The sequence below is a fragment of the Tamandua tetradactyla genome, chromosome 6 (assembly GCF_023851605.1).
Source record: "Tamandua tetradactyla isolate mTamTet1 chromosome 6, mTamTet1.pri, whole genome shotgun sequence".
NCBI lineage: Eukaryota > Metazoa > Chordata > Mammalia > Pilosa > Myrmecophagidae > Tamandua > Tamandua tetradactyla.
Window position 1 is genome coordinate 152217470 of NC_135332.1, and position 20923 is coordinate 152238392.

The 20923-nt window shown below is 38.1% G+C and overlaps 1 long non-coding RNA gene across 7 annotated transcripts in view; it reads right to left on the reverse strand.

The window, feature by feature from the left end:
• The window catches only part of LOC143688954 (uncharacterized), a 214577-nt gene that overhangs the window by 34927 nt on the left and 158727 nt on the right, over positions 1–20923 (reverse strand). The window contains exons 5-6 of one of the 7 annotated variants that reach the window (XR_013178411.1): positions 10956–11124; positions 9572–9666 (exon numbers count right to left, since the gene is read on the reverse strand). The exons of 5 other annotated variants lie outside the window; for them this stretch is intronic. This is a non-coding gene — a long non-coding RNA (uncharacterized LOC143688954). Of the gene's footprint in view, positions 1–9571; positions 9667–10114; positions 10212–10955; positions 11125–20923 lie in introns of those variants that run through there. One more of the 7 variants, XR_013178410.1, reaches the window with a different exon arrangement.

The window sequence follows — 20923 nt, forward strand, 5'->3', positions numbered from 1 at the left end:
GCAGTTTGTGAGCCATGGCTATATAAAAGCAGCACCGTGTTGGGCCCTGGGGCAGAACCATTAGGCCATCCAGGGCCTGTATTCACACAGTTCGCACTCCAACCAGAACAACAGAAGGATAAATAGAACATTTCATACAGCATAATAGATGCTATCATAGAGATAAATTGGGGTGGAGACGGATGAAGGGAATTTAGAGGAGACAATGACATAGGGAAGGCTTGCCTACAGGGAAGAAACCTGAGCTGAATAAGAGGATTAATTGGCCTAGCAGTGGTGCGGGTGGGATGGAGTTGAGGTAAGAGGTGATATGTGACAATGGGGAAGAAAGTACAGCTTAGGTCAGAGAAAAGCAAGGGCACGGCAAGCACAACTTTTGCAAGCCAACATGTAGCAGTTTGGTATTGCTGAAGAGCAAGCAAAGAATTAAACATGGAGTTCATGAGGTTGGAGAGCTGGGCCAGGCTCATCTTGAAGGCCCTAGTCATAACCACACGTGAAAAATCCATTTTACCAAGTAAGGGACATATTCACAGGTTCCTAGGGTTGCAGCATGGCTGTCTTTGGACAGGACAGGACAGGACAGCATGGCCTCTCTTTGGGAGAGGAAAGGTGAGGGGGATTTATTTTGCTCTTCCACAGAAGTCATTTTGAGTTTTAAGAAGGGGGAAGAAAGATGAGCTAGACTAAGGTTATCTAAGAAGTAAGCATATTTAATAATTCATGAGTTTCTGTCTTTTAGCAATATCAGGTGGTTATATGCCCAGTATTTCTCCTGTCTTCTCTCTCCCCAGCTAGGCATGTGTGTGTGTGATTTGTAAGGCCCTAACAAGAACACAGAGAATATATGGAGATGAGGGCTTCCATATAGCCAAAAATTACTTAATTTAATAAATACATTTTGACTTTTTTTTTTAATAGCTCGGATGCAGCTTCATTCAGTGTTTTAACATGATTACTTTACAATTAGGTATTATTGTGCTGTCCATTTTTGAGTTTTTGTATCTAGTCCTGTTGCACAGTCTGTATCCCTTCAGCTCCAATTACCCATTATCTTACCCTGTTTCTAACTCCTGCTGGACTCTGTTACCAATGACATATTCCAAGTTTATTCTCAAATGTCGGTTCACATCAGTGGGACCATACATTATTTGTCCTTTAGTTTTTGGCTAGACTCACTCAGCATAATGTTCTCTAGGTCCATCCATGTTATTACATGCTTCATAAGTTTATCCTGTCTTAAAGCTGCATAATATTCCATCATATGTATATACCACAGTTTGTTTAGCCACTCGTCTGTTGATGGACATTTTGGCTGTTTCCATCTCTTTGCAATTGTAAATAACGCTGCTATAAACATTGGTGTGCAAATGTCCGTTTGAGTTTTAGCCCTTAATTCCTTTGAGTAGATTTCCAGCAATGGTATTGCTGGGTCGTATGGCAATTCTATATTCAGCTTTTTGAGGAACTGCCAAACTGCCTTCCACAGTGGTTGCACCATTTGACATTCCCACCAACAGTGGATAAGTGTGCCTCTTTCTCCGCATCCTCTCCAGCACTTGTCATTTTCTGTTTTGTTGATAAGGGCCATTCTGGTGGGTGTGAGATGATATCTCATTGTGGTTTTGATTTGCATTTCTCTAATGGCCAGGGACATTGAGCATCTCTTCATGTGCCTTTTGGCCATTTGTATTTCCTCCTCTGAGAGGTGTCTATCCAAGTCTTTTTCCCATTTTGTAATTGGGTTGGCTGTCTTTTTGTTGTTGAGTTGAACAATCTCTTTATGAATTCTGGATACTAGACCTTTATCTGATATGTTGTTTCCAAATATTGTTTCCCATTGTGTAGGCTGTCTTTCTACTTTCTTGATGAAGTTCTTTGATGCACAAAAGTGTTTAATTTTGAGGAGTTCCTATTTATTTATTTCCTTCTTCAGTGCTCTTGCTTTAGGTTTAAGGTCCATAAAACTGCCTCCAATTGTAAGATTCATAAGATATCTCCCTACATTTTCCTCTAACTGTTTTATGGTCTTAGACCTAATGTTTAGATCTTTGATCCATTTTGAGTTAACTTTTGTGTAGGGTGTGAGATATGGGTCTTCTTTCATTCTTTTGCATATGGATATCCAGTTCTCTAGGCACCATTTATTGAAGAGACTGTTCTGTCCCAGGTGAGTTGGCTTGACTGCCTTATCAAAGATCAAATGTCCATAGATGAGAGGGTCTATATCTGAGCACTCTATTCGATTCCATTGGTCGATATATCTATCTTTATGCCAATACCATGCTGTTTTGACCACTGTGGCTTCATAATATGCCTTAAAGTCAGGCAGTGCAAGACCTCCAGCTTCGTTTTTTTTCCTCAAGATGTTTTTAGCAATTCGGGGCACCCTGCCCTTCCAGATAAATTTGCTTATTGGTTTTTCTATTTCTGAAAAATAAGTTGTTGGGATTTTGATTGGTATTGCATTGAATCTGTAAATCAATTTAGGTAGGATTGACATCTTAACTATATTTAGTCTTCCAATCCATGAACACAGTATGCCCTTCCATCTATTTAGGTCTTCTGTGATTTCTTTTAACAGTTTTTTGTAGTTTTCTTTATATAGGTTTTTTTGTCTCTTTAGTTAAATTTATTCCTAGGTATTTTATTCTTTTAGTTGCAATTGTAAATGGGATTCGTTTCTTGATTTCCCCCTCCACTTGTTCATTGCTAGTGTATAGAAATGCCACAGATTTTTGAATGTTGATCTTGTAACCTGCTACTTTGCTGTACTCATTTATTAGCTCTAGTAGTTTTGTTGTGGATTTTTCCGGGTTTTCGATGTATAGTATCATATTGTCTGCAAACAGTGATAGTTTTACTTCTTCCTTTCCAATTTTGATGCCTTGTATTTCTTTTCCTTGTCTAATTGCTCTGGCTAGAACCTCCAACACAATGTTGAATAATAGTGGTGATAGTGGACATCCTTGTCTTGTTCCTGATCTTAGGGGTAAAGTTTTCAATTTTTCCCCATTGAGGAAGATATTAGCTGTGGGTTTTTCATATATTCCCTCTATCATTTTAAGGAAGTTCCCTTGTATTCCTATCCTTTGAAGTGTTTTCAACAGGAAAGGATGTTGAATCTTGTCAAATGCCTTCTCTGCATCAATTGAGATGATCATGTGATTTTTCTGCTTTGATTTGTTGATATGGTGTATTACATTAATTGATTTTCTTATGTTGAACCATCCTTGCATACCTGGGATGAATCCTACTTGGTCATGATGTATAATTCTTTTAATGTGTTGTTGGATATGATTTGCTAGAATTTTATTGAGGATTTTTGCATCTATATTCATTAGAGAGAATGGCCTGTAGTTTTCTTTTTTTGTAATATCTTTGCCTGGTTTTGGTATGAGGGTGATGTTGGCTTCATAGAATGAATTAGGTAGTTTTCCCTCAGCTTCGATTTTTTTGAAGAGTTTGAGGAGAGTTGGTACTAATTCTTTCTGGAATGTTTGATAGAATTCAGATGTGAAGCCGTCTGGTCCTGGACTTTTCTTTTTAGGAAGCTTTTGAATGACTAATTCAATTTCTTTACTTGTGATTGGTTTGTTGAGGTCATCTATGTCTTCTTGAGTCAAAGTTCGTTGTTCATGTCTTTTCAGGAACCCGTCCATTTCCTCTAAATTGTTGTATTTATTAGTGTAAAGTTGTTCATAGTATCCTGTTATTACCTCCTTTATTTCTGTGAGGTCAGTAGTTATGTCTCCTCTTCCATTTCTGATCTTATTTATTTGCATCCTCTCTCTTCTTCTTTTTGTCAATCTTGCTAAGGGCCCATCAATCTTATTGATTTTCTCATAGAACCAACTTCTGGTCTTATTGATTTTCTCTATTGTTTTCATGTTTTCAATTTCATTTATTTCTGCTCTAATCTTTGTTATTTCTTTCCTTTTGCTTGCTTTGGGATTAGTTTGCTGTTCTTTCTCCAGTTCTTCCAAGTGGACAGTTAATTCCTGCATTTTTGCCTTTTCTTCTTTTCTGATATAGGCATTTAGGGCAATAAATTTCCCTCTTAGCACTGTCTTTGCTGCGTCCCATAAGTTTTGATATGTTGTGTTTTCATTTTCATTCACCTCGAGGTATTTGCTAATTTCTCTAGCAATTTCTTCTTTGACCAACTCGTTGTTTAGGAGTGTGTTGTTGAGCCTCCATGTATTTGTGAATTTTCTGGCACTCTGCCTATTATTGATTTCCAACTTCATTCCTTTATGATCCGAGAAAGTGTTGTGTATGATTTCAATCTTTTTAAATTTGTTAAGACTTGCTTTGTGACCCAGCATATGGTCTATCTTTGAGAATGATCCATGAGCACTTGAGAAAAAGGTGTATCCTGCTGTTGTGGGATGTAATGTCCTATAAATGTCTGTTAAGTCTAGCTCTTTTATAGTAATATTCAGATTCTCTATTTCTTTATTGATGCTCTGTCTAGATGTTCTGTCCATTGATGAGAGTGGGGAATTGAAGTCTCCAACTATTATGGTATATGAGTCTATTTCCCTTTTCAGTGTTTGCAGTGTATTCCTCACGTATTTTGGGGCATTCTGGTTCGGTGCGTAAATATTTATGATTGTTATGTCTTCTTGTTTAATTGTTCCTTTTATTAGTATACAGTGTCCTTCTTTGTCTCTTTTAACTGTTCTACATTTGAAGTCTAATTTGTTGGATATTAGTGTAGCCACTCCTGCTCTTTTCTGGTTGTTATTTGCATGAAATATCTTTTCCCAACCTTTCACTTTCAACCTATGTTTATCTGTGGGTGTAAGATGTGTTTCCTGTAGACAGCATATAGAAGGATCCTGTTTTTTAATCCATTCTGCCAATCTATGTCTTTTGATTGGGGAATTCAGTCCATTAACATTTAGTGTTATTACTGTTTGGATAATATTTTCCTCTAACATTTTGCCGTTTGTATTATATATATCATATCTGATTTTCCTTCTTTCTACACTCTTCTCCATACCTCTCTCTTCTGTCTTTTTGTATCTGACTCTAGTGCTCCCTTTAGTATTTCTTGCAGAGCTGGTCTCTTGGTCACAAATTCTCTCAGTGACTTTCTGTCTGAGAATGTTTTAATTTCTCCCTCATTTTTGAAGGATAATTTTGCTGGATATAGGAGTCTTGGTTGGCAGTTTTTCTCTTTTAGTAATTTAAATATATCATCCCACTGTCTTCTAGCTTCCATGGTTTCTGCTGAGAAATCTACACATAGTCTTATTGGGTTTCCCTTGTATGTGATGGATTGTTTTTCTCTTGCTGCTTTCAAGATCCTCTCTTTCTCTTTGACCTCTAACATTCTAACTAGTAAGTGTCTTGGGGAATGCCTATTTGGGTCTAATCTCTTTGGGGTGCGCTGCACTTCTTGGATCTGTAATTTTAGGTCTTTCATAAGAGTTGGGAAATTTTCAGTGATAATTTCTTCCATTAGTTTTTCTCCTCCTTTTCCCTTCTCTTCTCCTTCTGGGACATCCACAACACGTATATTTGTGCAGTTCATATTGTCCTTGAGTTCCCTGATACCTTGTTCAAATTTTTCCATTCTTTTCCCGATAGTTTCTGTGTCTTTTTGGAATTCAGATGTTCCATCCTCTAAATCACTAATTCTATCTTCTGTCTCTTTAAATCTATCATTGTAGGTATCCATTGTTTTTTCCATCTTTTCTACTTTATCCTTCACTTCCATAAGCTCTGTGATTTGTTTTTTCAGTTTTTCTATTTCTTCTTTATGTTCAGCCCATGTCTTCTTCATGTCCTCCCTCAATTTATCGATTTCATTTTTGAAGAGGTTTTCCATTTCTGTTCGTATATTCAGCATTAGTTGTCTCAGCTCTTGTATCTCATTTGAACTATTGGTTTGTTCCTTTGACTGGGCCATATTCTCAATCTTCTGAGCGTGGACCGTTATCTTCTGCTGCTGGTGTCTGGCCATTTAGTCAGATTTCCCTGGGTGTCGGACCCAACATGGTTGTAAGATTTTTCTGTGAATTCTCTGGGTTCTGTTTTTCTTATCCTGCCCAGTAGGTGGCGCTCGTGGCACACGTTTGTCTCACGTGTTTGGAAGGGACCCCCCCGGTCACCGATCTCCGCGGCCTGGGGATTTCCGATCCAATTCTCTCCGTTGGTTCGGGGGGCCGCGCGTGGTGGGGGCGTCAGCCGCCGCGGCTTGAGGGGACCCTGTGGCTCCTTTATTAATTCCCCTATTGGTGTTTGGTTGGACCCAGTCCCTGCCACTGTCGGAAATTCCCTCCTCTCCCTGGAGGGGTGTCAGTCACTGGCCGCAGCGGGCCCGGGGAATTCGCCACCGGACCAGGAAGTCGCCCATGGGGGAGGGGCGTCGGTCACCAGCCGCCGCGGCCTGGGGAATTCCCCACCGGACCAGGAAGCCGCCCGCAGGGGAGGGCCACCGTGGCTTGGGTAGCCCTCTGCTCCGAGACTCGTAGCCGGACCAGGAAGCCGCCCGCAAAAGGGGGGCGCCGGCTGCGGCGGCTTGGGAAACTTGCCTCTCCGAGACTCTCAGCCGGCCCGGGAAGGAGGGAGGGAGGAGCTCCGGCCACCACAGCTGCTGCTGCTCGGGAAATCGCGCACCACTCGGGGATCTCACTGCAGCCAAGTCTCGCAGTCAGACTAGCCAGTCCAGACTGGGGTACGCTGTGTGTCCATTCCCTGCCGTGGCCCCGGGAGCTGTTCTGCACTGTTTCTGTTCACCTAGTAGTTGCTTTGGAGGAGGAACTAAGACACACGTACCTTACTAAGCCACCATCTTGGCCCCGCCTCCCATTTTGGCTTTTATTCTAAATTCACAACTACATGGCCGTCAACCACTTTCTGAGGAATCAAGGTAAGTCCAGGCTTCAAAGACAAGCAGATCTGGACATGAGCCCTGCCTTTGCCACATAACAGGTGTGTGTGTGGGAGACAAGCTGCTCAAAGCCTCTGTGATGTGTATTCCTCAGCTAGGAAACGGGAACAGCAATGCCCAGGCAGCAGATTTGTAGGATTTTGATATACACAGTGTTAGGCTTTTATAACAGGAAGGTATCACATGCCTACATACATGGTCTACAGTTCGTTACTTCTGAAATACATGAAAGACATGATTAATACCAGACAGACTCTGCAATGTGTTTAAAAAGAAAATACAAGCTAAAGATAATTTATCACATTTACTCGAATCTGTCAAAACACTGTTAAAAATAGCTAATATTACCATTATTAAAATTATTTGTTGGCTCAAACACACAAAAAAAGAACTGCTGCATGCTTTTCATTGTGGTTATTTTGTAAAGCATCCCCCAAATTTCACATCTTTGTAGGAGGCACTGCTGGCCTGGGGCTCCCAGTGTGTTCTCTCGTTCCAAACTGGCAGCTGAGCTCTCTTTCTTTATTATCATTACTCACAGCTGCTGAAGAATGGAACCAGTGGCATTTATGCTCCCAGGGTTCCCAAGTAATTTCCAAATGTTATCTTCCTCCTAACTATCATTACCCCAAGGGTAGGAGTGCACAAGACACTCAGAAAGCCAACAAGGCTTAAAATCACATTTTCACTGAAATGTTGAAATGATCCCCAGGCCACTACAGACTTCACTCCATTAGAGGGTGTGTATATAAACTAATGCTGGGACAAGCAAAGATGCTCACCTCAGCCAATATCAGGGCATGGATGTAAATGTAGTAGCATTCAGATGACAGATGTGGTAAAAAGCAAAACATATTGGGTTTAAAGTCAGAAAGTCTCAGTTTTAAGCCTGCAGCTGGAAAGCCACATTGGAATCACTTATTCAAATCTCTCATCCTGTTGATAGCTCACTCAGAAAATATTTATCCAGCCCCTACCATGTGCCAGGAATTGTTGCTGACACTAGGAAGAACATGAGGGGAAAAGAGAAATGGAGATAGTGTGACAGGCAGAACAATCGTCCCCTAAAGATGCCCACATCCTGATCCCCACAACCCGAGAATATGTTACCTTACATGACAAAAGAGACTTTGAAGATGTGATCAAGTTAATGATCTCATGTGGATAAATTATTCTGGATTTTCTAGGTGGGCCTAGTGTAATTTCAAGGGTCCTTTTATAAGAGGGAGGCAAGAGGGTCAGAGTTAGAGAAGGAGATGCAAGTGTAGAAGCAAAGGGTCAGAGGGAGTAGAAGAAGTTTGAAGATGCTATGCTCCTGGCTTTAAGGAGGGAGGAAGAAGCCACAAGCCAAAGTACGCAGGCAGGCTCTAGAAAATGAAAAAGGAAAGGACTCTGGTTCTTCCCTTGAGCCTCTAGAAGGAACGTAGCCCTGGTTAAAAAAAAAAAAAAAAAACCTTGATTTTAGGGCTTCTGACCTCCAAAACTGTAAAATAAAACATTTTTCTTGTTTCAAACCATTATGCGGTAATTTGTTTCCTAATACACATACTAAAACTAATACACACACTAAAAAAAATCATGCAGATAAATGTACAACTGTAGTTTGTTCTAAAATGAAGAGGTAAATAGCACTAAGGGAGCTAGTAATGGGTAGATAACACCTAAAGAATGGATATGACCCGATAGAGAAAGCAGGAAGGTATAATGGGGGTTAATTCTCAGGCTATGCTGGACCAGGTAGCCCACAGGCTTTGGCACCTGAAGGTGTAAATCAATTGAGGGTGCAGCTTATTAGATGAAATGTGTCCAGCTGTGCTCTTTAACAGGCGATTGCCTGCCACCCACCCTTTCACTGGAGCCCAGAATAACAATACCAGAAATTGTTATTATTGAAATTCTGGAGCTGGGCATCCCAGGAAGTATAAACAGGAACTGTGGACACTAGAAACAAGAGGTGACCAGCATAGTCCCAGACTCTGGAGGGAGAAAAGGAATGCAGGATGCTACAGGCTGGGGCAGAGGACATGAAGGCTAAGAAAGGTTGAAAATACGGTTCCACGGAGACATTTGTGACATTTATTAGAATCCTTCATTCTGAGGTTTGTGAAATAATCTGCTTTTGGAAAATAACTTTAAGATGAACGTAAAACACTTATGGAATTGAAGAACCAGTCAATAAATATTTTTGCTTGGGGCTTAAAAAGTTCTTGCTGCTTCTGAAATCAATTAAATATTCATCTTTAACCTCCTTGTTTTCATAAGATTTTATTTTTGACATTGTTCCATCCATCTAATGAACAAATTCTGCTTAATGGTGGGGTGGGGGGAGCCCAACTGTACTCTACAATGAATATAAGTGATTCCTATTACTTTTTTTTTTTTTTGCTTTAGCCTTCCCTGTTCCATGCTATGCCTGCTACGTCTAGTACTATGCCACCCTGTTATCAAGATCTCCATTTTAATATATTTTCAAGTTTGGTAAGATGAGACAACTTCTCACTCTATTTCCCTGTATTTTATTAGCATTTGGAAGATATACTGGCATTCTTAAGGGATGTTCAAGGGGCAGTTTTAATTGTATGTAATCTTTATTTTAAATACTGATCTTAGAACAAGCAGCCAATATTTCTTATAGCTTGCTGTTTCTAGTGTATATAAAAGATACTGACCAGGGTTTCTGGAGAAATAGCTGATTTCACGGCTGGGACAGGAGCAGTAATAAGACAAGCCTGGAACATGTTGTTATGGTAGAAAGCAAGGAACTGGTAAAAAAGAAAATGAAACAAAATGCTAAAATAAAAATGGGGTATATCACAAGGACACAGGAGGCAGCTTGAAAAGGCTCCCACTGGCTAAATCTGGAATGAATTGAGGACCAAAACAATTACATTCAGTAATGAATTACAAACCATTGAAAAATTAGGAATTTATGACCCATACCAATAAAAAATAGATAAATAAGTGGAGGGAAAGGGGGGCTTCACAGTAGTATGGCAGATGCTGACTGGAAAATATGGAGGGAGAGCTGGAGGTAGAAAGTCTGCAACCATCAAAGTAAAGATTGGATCAGGAAAGAAACACAAATGGATGATAAATAAAGGGGCATATTTTGTTGAGGAGATGTCTTCCTATAGACTAATAAAACTAATTTTATTAGTTACAACTGGCTTATTAGTTACAAAGTTGCAAGGTAGTTACACAGTAGAGAAATCTTGATAGAGTAATCAGAATTAACATTACCAACAAATAGCAGGTGGATATCATGTACCTCCAGGTGTGAGAGACTGTAAAGGACACAATATATCACCTACAAAATAAGAATATTTGCAGAAGGTCAAGAATGCATAACCTGAATTTAATCACGAGGAAACATTAGACAAATTCAAAGTGAGGAATGTTCTATAAAAAGAATGGAGGAGGTGAGACTGCAGTTTTCACAAATGTCAATGTCATAAAAGAAATGTTTTAGATTAAAGAAGGTTAAAAGGATGTGATAACTAAATGCAGTATCTATGCCTGGGCTGTATCAAGTACTGTAAAAGGAAAAAAATAAATGCTATAAAAGAGATACTTAGTCAAATGACCTAATTGAAATGCAAATGGTAGTTTACATAAAACTATTATATCAACTTTACTCAAGTTGATAACTGTATGGAGATTATGTAAGAAAACATTCATATTCTCAGGAAATACACACTAAATTAATTTGAGTAAAAAAAGGCCATGACAATTGTCCTCCCAAATGACTCAGAAAAACAAAATATCTGGGTGGACAGACAGATGGATGGATGGATGCAGATAGATTTAGAGAACAAATGAGAAATCAAATGGTGTAAAATGTTAGTATTATACGAATCTGAGCAAAGTGTCCATAGATGTTTTTGTACTATTCTTATTTCTGCAATTTTGTAAGTATGACCTTATTTCCAGATGAAAAGTCCTAACTGCTATTAAATAATAAATATAAATAATGCAAAAGGGGGGGCAAAAGCTTTTATCCAGATCATTCTGTCACAGTAAGTTTCCCCTTATTTTCCGTTGTTTCACTTACTAGCTACTTTTGTGGTGCTAGATGGTTTATAGTTATGTATCTGGTTGTGATTTGTTGAGTGTCTGTCTCCCTCTGCACATCTGGCACTCTGAGCACAGGCGTCACGCTTGTTTTGCTTACCACCACTCCAGCATCTAGCATGACACACAATATAGGCACCGATGAGTATCTGTTGATTGAATGGAAAAAAGGCATTGATTTTTATATATTTATCCTAATATATAGGCATTTTCAACTTGATCTTTTGTTTCCAATTTTTCAAAATGGGCCATGTGGAAATTTCACATGGAGGGAAGGGGTTAAGTGGGATGGAGAAAACATACACTGAATTTACTCTATGTCAGGTACTGTGCAGAATGCTATTGGATTTATTATTATTATTAAGAGAATGTGATATCTGTATTCATATTGCTTACAATTTAATCAAGAATAAAGCAAATTATTTTATTTGTTATGATCCCTAGAATTAAAAACTTTGCCCTAAAGATTTTATAATATTTATTAACCTCAATGAATAAAAATGAAAATATTGAAGTAAAATAAAACTTGTGTCAATACTTCTGGCTTGGTATCTGTTATGTGGATTTTGGAGTACAGCCATATAATGAATCAGTTATATAACCAAGAACCTGGGAATTCTCATTTTAAGAACAAATATTGAAATCAAGAGAGCTTTTAAAACATTCAAGTGAAACAGCAAATCTGAAACTTTGCAAAGAGAAATAATCCATTTAAAATGCCAGGATCACCCATGCTATCTATTAATAGTGACTGCAAGCAATTAACAGTGAATGACATTAGCATGTGGTTTCTTTTGGTTATTCATCAGATCTATTTGACCTTCAAATATTACAAACAAACATGAAATATATGAAAGACAATACACTTTGCAGTGGTTTTATTTACTAAAAAATAAAGTGCATAACCACCTACTTCTGATATAAAAAGTGCTTAACAGTTGCTAAGGATAAAATAGCATAAACTCATACTGAAATTAAGTTATAGAAAAAAATATATAATAATAGATAATAAATAAACTTCTGACAGAAAATCAACTATAAACTGAACAAAACTGTTGAAAACAATTTGTCCTCTGGAAATTGGCTAAAGACATACAACAAACCCAGAAGCATTTGTTCACAAAAACTGCCAGGTAAGAATAGTAAGAGTCTATAGCATTCTCGCCTTGGGGCTACCTCATCCCTTCCTCCTCTCACCCCAGGGTTTGTTAGCCAGGTAGTTTCCCCCAGGAGAGGGGAGCCCATGAGAAACAGCAAGTCTGCTGAGGTCACCAGAATGGGCTCAGGAAGTGTTGATGGTGAGGTGATCCTGGGGGCCAGCAAAGTGTGAGGGTCACTAGCCTGAGGCTACAATCCTGTTTGATGCAGATTACAGCTTCATTTCTATAAAATGCCTAGTAAAGGCAAATTTATGGAGACAGAAAGTACAGCAAGGGTTGCCTGGGGCTGGGATGGAGCTGGGAATAGCAAATAGGCTTTTGGGAAATTTGGGAAGGGATGGAAGTGTTCTAAAAGTAGACTGTGGTGATGATGGCACAACTTTATTAATTTGCTAAAAATCGTTCAATGGTGCTCTTATAATGGGTGAATTTAGTGTATGTAAACTATACCTCAGAAAAGGTGTTAAAAAGAAAGAATAAGCAGTGATATGATGAAGTAACAAAGTGAGTAAAAATATCCTGGGATAACTTTTTCTTTTTCTTTTTTTTGCTGCGATAACTTTTAAATAAAATCTAATGTGTCCCATTTACACACACCCGTTACTCACACACCCATATACTTCCAATTTGTACCGTGGCCCTTCCCCATTAAATTATACCATCAGGCAGCCATTTCCTTAGAGTAGGATTATTATAGCAGAATTTTGAAACAAAGAAGTAAGCTCTTATCGTTTAAGCTTCAAAACGCACTTCTAAAAAATCTGAAAAGGATAATTCTTTGAGAATGTTTCCAAAGGAAAATGGACTTACACTCTGCATACCCCACCCCACCCTTTACCCTTGGGCTGAACCTTGGGGCGGGGTAGAGGGAAACATAAAGAAATCAGAGATGGTCGGACCAATTTAATTGCAGAGGAACCCTTGCTCCTGTATTTGGACAAAGCCCAGAAAGTGGGTAAAATCCCTGAAGTTCCTCAGGCTCAACAAGGTGAACAGAGCAGAACTATCTGGAGGGACAATCTAGGTGGAGAAGGCCTCTGGGATTTCTGTCAAGTTTCCTGCAATGCTGGGGAAGCACAGAAACTGCCAGTTTTGACCTGTGCACTGAAGAGAGGTGCAGAAGCAGCAGAGGGAGCGAGCGGGGCCAGTTCCACAGAGATCTTGGAATGCCAATGAGAAGGCAGGTCCCCCAAATCTTGTTACTACATAAGCCCCCCAGAAAAGAGATGTGACCCTGGGGAGGGGGGAAAGGAGGACAGGGAGACTCTGTATTAGCTCCAATTACATTTATTCCTCCTGGCAAAATGGGAGCCCAAAATAAAAAACAAATTTGCTAACCGAAGAACAAGAACAACAAAACTGCATTTCTTCTACACTAAATTAGTGGACTAGAATGTACGTCTGACATTCAACCCGAAAAAGCAGTGTTTCTCAAGCTCTTCTGCATTTCCTTAGCAGTTACGGAGGCGTTTTAAACATTTTTCCCCCTAATTGCCCTCCTCATAAAACTGTAATACCACAGGTAAACTGTATACCTGTAAGTGTTCTATATGGATAGCTGTACTTGTAAAAAGAGTAAGGTTTTCTTCACCTCCCTCAAGTGGTCATCAAAATGCACTATATGAATATAATGGAATATTATTCAACCATAAAAAAGGAAATAAAGTTCTCACACATGTGACATGATGAATCTGGAAGACATCATGTTGAGTGAAATAAGTCAGACACAGAAGGACAGATATTTTATGAACTCACTGGTATTAAATAATTAGAATAAGCAAATTCAGGGAGTCAGAAACTAGAATGCAGTTTACCAGTGGCCGGGGAAGAGGGTAGAGGATAGAGAGTCAATGCTTAATTGGTACAGAGTTTCTGTTTGGGGTGATGGAAAAGTTTGGTAATAGATGGTGATGATGGTAGCACAACATTATATATTTGAGTGTAGCAACAAGGGGAAATTTTAGGTGAATTTTAGGTGTAACAAAGTTACCACATTAAGCAAAGTGTTAACAGTGAAAATTGCACGTGGTGGGGGCTTAGGGGGATACATGGGAACTCTGAATTCCCTGAATGATTTTTTTTTGTAAACCTACAACTTTTCTAATTAAAAAAAAAACACATATATAAAAAAGAACCAATTTTTGCCCCCTTGGGACTAATTTCTCTTTTGTGAAGAATGCAGGCTATAAAATTCCATTTAATAGGGAACAGAAGAGAAAGAAGCCAAATAATTGATATTAATTTATGTCTAGCACTTTCCCAAATACTTTCTTATACAACATCTCATCTGACTCCTTCTACTAGTTCGTAAAGTATTATTATCATCCTTATTTTCACAGATAATTAAATGACTGCTTAGCTACTAAATAGTTGAGTTGGGACTGGGACCCTGATATTTCAACCCAAATTCTGTTTTTTCTACTTGACACTGCATCTGGAAACATTTTCTGTTGGTAAATGGTAGCAACTTTCTTCTTTAAATTATACAACTATAATAAGATGAACCAGAAAATATACTCTAGGGAATCATTCTGTATCAGAGGGTAAATGGCCAAACGACAAATACCTTGTTCATCTCTAATTACCACGATTTTGATGGAAGGCTGAAGTGATATTAGATAAAATATATATATAAATATAATATATTATATGTATGTATATATATATATAAATGTCATGTGCAGGTCACTAGGAATTGAAAATGTGTTCACCTATCCTACTATTAACATTGTCATAACTGTGGATAAGTCTATTGATGTTTCACATTATGAGAGGTCAGCGTAAAAACACATATACCCCTTTCCAACATGAAAGAGTAAGAAAGGGCAGAGCCCAAATACCCCCAAAGATTGGTAGAAGGATCAAAGGAGAAGGAGGAGTTATAACACAGAAGAAAAGATTTAACAAATGAGTATGACTGCTGAATCATTACACTGATAATTCTTTTAGTCTCCAGTATCTTGGAGCAGCTACATGGAAAAATCTAAAATTGTGAAACAGTAACCCATACCAAACTTTGAAACCTGTTCTATAACAACTTGTTACAATGTGCTTTGAAATTTATTGCTTTTTTGAGTATATGTTATATTTCATAATAAAAACTTTAAAAAAATACATACAAAAACTAATTGAAAAGTTATTGCTTAAAAACCATCAAAGATACATATATACACAAAGAGGAAAAGAGAGATTAACATATATTCAACCCCAGACTTTGTCTTTTATCATTGTTAATGAGCAATAGCCTGACCCCAGGAAATGATTCCAAAACTAATTTATCAGCTATAAATTTGCTTAGCAAAATTTGTAAACACTATAGAATTATAACTCTATTAACAACTCGCATTCAGAGTCTAGGCATGTATACCAGTGTCTTATCATATGTATATGTTTAAATATTCCAGGCCAAATTCTAATGTCAATGTTTATAAAGGAATAACTGCTCTACTTTTGTACTAATCCTTAGAGGATCAAAAAGGATGTTATTCCCTGGACTGGATTATATGATGTGAGCTTATGTTTGGTGGTTTCGAGCAGACTTTCCTGGCAGAGACCATGTGGAAGAGCAACTCTCTTTTTCAGCTATGTTCCCACTGAACACATTATCTCACTTTCTGAAAGAGTATTTTACACACTGTCAATTTTGGAAAGCAAAAATCAGACAACCTGAAAAACTTTCTACATAAAACAAATCTAATGTTTTTCCACCAAGGACGGAAGGACACTCCAATGACTCCTGCTCTAGCACCCCTCAACTTCTAGATATGGCTTGGGTGAATGTAATTGGGATAATCGTGAACCTCTTGCATTGATCCTACACTTCAGGTACAAAATGAGAGAAGCACCTGTACAAAGACCTGGAAGCCCATCCCAGGAGAGAGGCAACAAAGGGCCCTGTGGAAGGAAAGAGTTTGGCATATTTGCAGAAGTGAGAGAACTCTAATATGGTCCTAATCTTCTTTGGAGTTGACAGGAATATTCTTTAAAAAAATCATTTATATGTTTTAGCATGCTTTAATGATTACGTTATTCCTGTTTCATACAAGAAAAGTGCAATCAACAGACAAATAGCAGGTTTCGAATAATTCAAGCAGCAAAGGAAAGCATATGGGTTGTGATGGACTAGCTTTAAGAGTATCTGAATTATTATGTATACAAATTTGACATACCAAAACACTTCTAATCCTAACTCCTTTCACACAAAAGCGACATAATCCATCAAGACCCTTCACAGTCAGGAAATTCAGATGTAAGTGTGGCTTTAATCGAAACACTTAAAACTCCCTTGCTTTTTAAATAATATTTTTCTTTAATATCCTGAGAAAATATTTAGATTAAATGTCTATGACTCAACTCTTTCCAAAAATGTATGGTAAAATGCACTAAATTTAAGTTGACGGTGTTGAAATACAGCAGTAAGTCAATTTGAGGACAATCTAATGTTTTTACACGCTAAGCTTTTCCCAGAATTTTGGATAGTAACTATATACACAGTATAGAGAGTGAGAGAATACACACAGGTATATATAGATAAAATATATGTATGTACATATATTAGAGGGTATTGTGGTGGTCCGGAACTGTTTGCTCCCCAGAAAATCATATTCTTAAAGCTCATCTATTCCTGTAGCTGTGGACCCATGGCAAGGAGGAACTCTCAGTGAGGCCACTGAACTTAAGGGGCGACCCACCTCATTCAGCATGGCTTCTAATAATCTATTAGAGTCCTTTATAAACAGGATGAATACAGACAGGAAGAAAGAAAGACATGGAAGCAAGAAGCCAGAAGCAAGGAAACCCGGAAGGGAAGGGAGAGACCAGCAGATACTGCCAGGTGCCTCGCAATGTGACAGAGAAGCCCAGGATCACCAGTAACAGTCTTCTAGAAGAAAGTGTCATCTTGATGATGTCTTGATTTGGACACTTGCACAGCCTCAAAGCTGTACGCTTGTGAGCTAATAAAGTGCCATTGTTAAAAGCCAATCCATTTTATGGTATCTGCTTTGAGCAGCTTAGAAAACTAAAACAGATTTATATGCTTATGTAAACACATATGTGTATGTGTATACACACTGATAATTTTGACTGACTTGACGACTCAATTTAAGGCAAATGGCATGACAATCCAGATATTTTGAAAAATGTAAACTGTTTACTTAATACAGCTGTCAGGAAAACAAAGTTTAAAATCTGCCTGAATCAATGACTATAAATTGAGAAGTGATGCCAGATTTGTATAGGAAAAAGGAGAGGTCAAAAGTTAATGAACAGATTCAGATCCAAACAGTCATTGATAATGAGATGAAATATCTCAAAAGTTGAAGATTAAATCATATTAATAACAAAAATAACAAAGTAATAAATGTAAAGTGATGAAAATAAATAAAATAATAAAAAAATATTAAAATGTCACCTACAGGTGTGCAGATAATTAGCTCTGTTAAGCAGGAATTTGGCAACATTTTTCTAAGAAAGCCTTGACAGTAAATAGTTCAGGCTTTGTGGGCCACAAACAGTCTCTGTTCCTTTGTTGTTGTTGTTTTTCACACCCTTTTAAAAATGCAGAAACCATTCTGGGTTCAAGGTAAGGAACAGGTCTTATTTTTATATCCCCGTATAGTAAATGACTTACTATATACAGACAGTCTGAGAGATAAGCTTTATTTTCCACTTATCAGAGTTATGAAACTGTCAAATTCAAGAACAGCTTTGTAAAAGATGAAAAAGAGGAACATGGTTTCCAGAATTGTTTTTTAAGTGTGCACATTGTGTGAGTTAATTCCTCAATTCTTCATTTTTGTCAAACAAGTATTTCATCAAACACAAATCCTCAGTTTATTAACCTGACCACCTTCCTGAGTGTCAGCATGCTTTGAGAAAAAGGGCCGATAAAATGACATCATTAAAGTTATCTCTGCTAACCCTATATAACTGAGTAACAGTTATGGCCCAAACTTAAATCACATATCAGTCATGTTCTTTTCTTTACCTCCATCTCCCATCTATACACCACCAATAAATAAGCTTAGCTAAAATTACCAGATGTAAAATATAGTTCATCAGGCATGAAAGTGGGAGGGACATGCAACAAAACTGAAAAGCTGGGATCTTTCCCCAACTGTAAAATGGGATGAAGAGAGTAGAGGGGAATATGCTGAGAAGCAGAGCAATTTGTATTACTCCACCTATCCCAGGGGTGATTCTAGGGGAAAGAGATGGTATACAAAAAAAAAAAAGCCCTCAAGAGATTGGGGAAGGCCTCAGGATTTAGGGGATTAATAATCACTCCTAGAGAGTTGCTGCTCAGCAGCAGAAACTACAGGTTCACCTGGGTGAGGTCCTAAGTGAAGAGGGCACAGACTCATCTAGGCTGGAAAGGGGAAGGATCATCCATAGTTTTCTTTGAAATTAAGAGAAAAGAATTCTAATTTTTTTGTCCGCATGGGCAGGCACCAGGAATCGAACCGGGCTCTTCAGCATGGCAGGCAAGAACTCTGCCTGCTGAGCCACCATGGCCCACCTGAGAATTCTAAATTTTATGGGCTGTCAGCCCATATTAGCCAAGAACATTAGTCAATACATTAGCCCCAAAGAAGGACCCTGGCATGAGTTACGGAATTACGTGTAAGACTTCCTAAGGTGAAGGTCAAGGGACTACCCATGCCAGGAAATTTTGGGGAGATTCAACGGGGCACCCAAACCATCCAGTGTGACACACTGTTCGGCCAGCATTATGGTCACCACTGCTGTGAGGGTTTTTAGCAGCTGGTCATCAAAACTATTGAGATCTCTAGTAGATGGTACCAGCAAAAACCCCTTCCAGACTATTTGGCTTAAGTCCTAGTACTGATGAGCAGGCGATCATACATATTAGGCTCCTGCTTCCTTTTCGGCACCATCACATTATGGGAGTTCCTGCATCAAAGGAAATTAGAATCATGAAGTGAGAATGGGGAGACTCTTACAGAGAAAAGAAGCTTGACTTGTAGAGTTTCCAACTGGGTATTGACTCAAAGTATAATATCTAAACTCATCTGAAGGAACTTCAGGATCATCTAGACTGGTCTAGAATAAATTATCTGAGCTAGGTAAGACAGAAGTTTTCTCTTCTAGGAAAGTTTGAATGGTTAAAAATGAGAGTTTAATTTTTGTTTCACTAATTTTTGTGGACTATCACAACCATGATGGCTCCTGTGAGATACATGGAAAAAATGGTCCTTTTCCTCAAATTGCACAAAATCAGAACACAGAAAGGTTTAGAAATTCATAAGAAAGAAAAAGCGTTTAGAAATGCAGGAGTTTAACGATAATTCAGAATTGTGAAGAGGATATTGGAAAATAATTATCTGCTTCAAAATGGCAGTGGAGGGTACCACAACATTGTGAATACAATTAATCCCATTGAATGGTATGTTTGGGAATGAGATAGGAAGTTTATTTTGTACATATACTCCTATATTAAGAGAAAAAGTAAGAATAAGCAACTAAGAGACAATGATAATCAGATGTAATATGTGATCTTGGATAGTGAGGAGAAAAGACCCAAAGGCATTTTGGGGACATGTGCCAGCTTGAAAAGGTTTATGTACCCTAGAAAGGCCATGTTTTAATCCTAATCAACCTTATGGGAGCAACGATTTTTTCTAATTCCTATTCAGTACTGCACATCAGAAACTTAAATTAGATTATCTCCATGGAGATGCAACTCATTAAGGGTGGGTATTAAAGGTGTCTCCACTCATTCCAGGTGGCTTTGACTGATTTTACTGGAATCCTTTAAAAGAAGAGCACTTTGGAAAACGCTAGAGAACAATAAGAGAGAAAGCCATGAGGTTGAGAGAGCAGAGAACACTGAAGAACCATAAATCAGAGAGTCCACCAGCCAACAGCTTTTGGAGATGAAGAAGGAAAATGCATCCCAGAGTACTTCATGAAATAAGAAGCCAGGAAAGAAAGTTAGCAGACTTCACCATGTGCCCTTCCAGCTGAAAGAGAAACCCTGAACGTCATCAGTCTTCTTGAACCAAGGTATCTTTCCCTGGATGCCTTAGATTGGACATTTCTATAGACTTGTTTTAATTGGGACATTTCTATGGCCTAAAAACTGTTAACTTGCAACTTATTTAATTCCCCTTTTTAAAAGCCATTCTGTTCCTGGTATACTGCATTCTGGCAGGAGTAAACTAAAACAGGGCATATGAAAAATTGGAATATAGACTACAAGCTTTATAGCAATGTTAAATTTCTTGAATAGTTAAACTGGTTACATAAATGACTATCCCTGTTCTTGGAAAATGCACATGACAGTAATAAGTTTTCAGGAAGCATGATGTATATAATGTGCAGTCAAGTGTTCAGAAAATGAATTGATAGAGGAGACAGGTAGATTGATAGATAGATGGCTTGACTGATTAATTGATAGAATGATATGGAAAATGTGGCAAAATATTATAATTGGTGCTCTGGGTTTCTGTGTGCATAGGGATATGTGGCATTCTCTGTATGGGTTTTATGTTAATTTTTAACTGTCTGGTAAGTTTGAAAGTATTTCAAAATAAAAGTTCAAAAATTTTTAAAATGGCAGTGGAAGAAATCTAAATGTGAAGTTGCTTCTGAATCTTTTATGAAACAAATTCTAGTTTATTCTTAAAGAATAAATGTATAGGTTCTCCTGCAGATCAAATCAAATTTCCTCTCAGCTCAGAATAATTTGTTAAGTACCAAGATGTAGGAAAGTTTCAGAAATACTTCATAGTGATAGATGAAGGGTTAATATATTCAGCTGAAA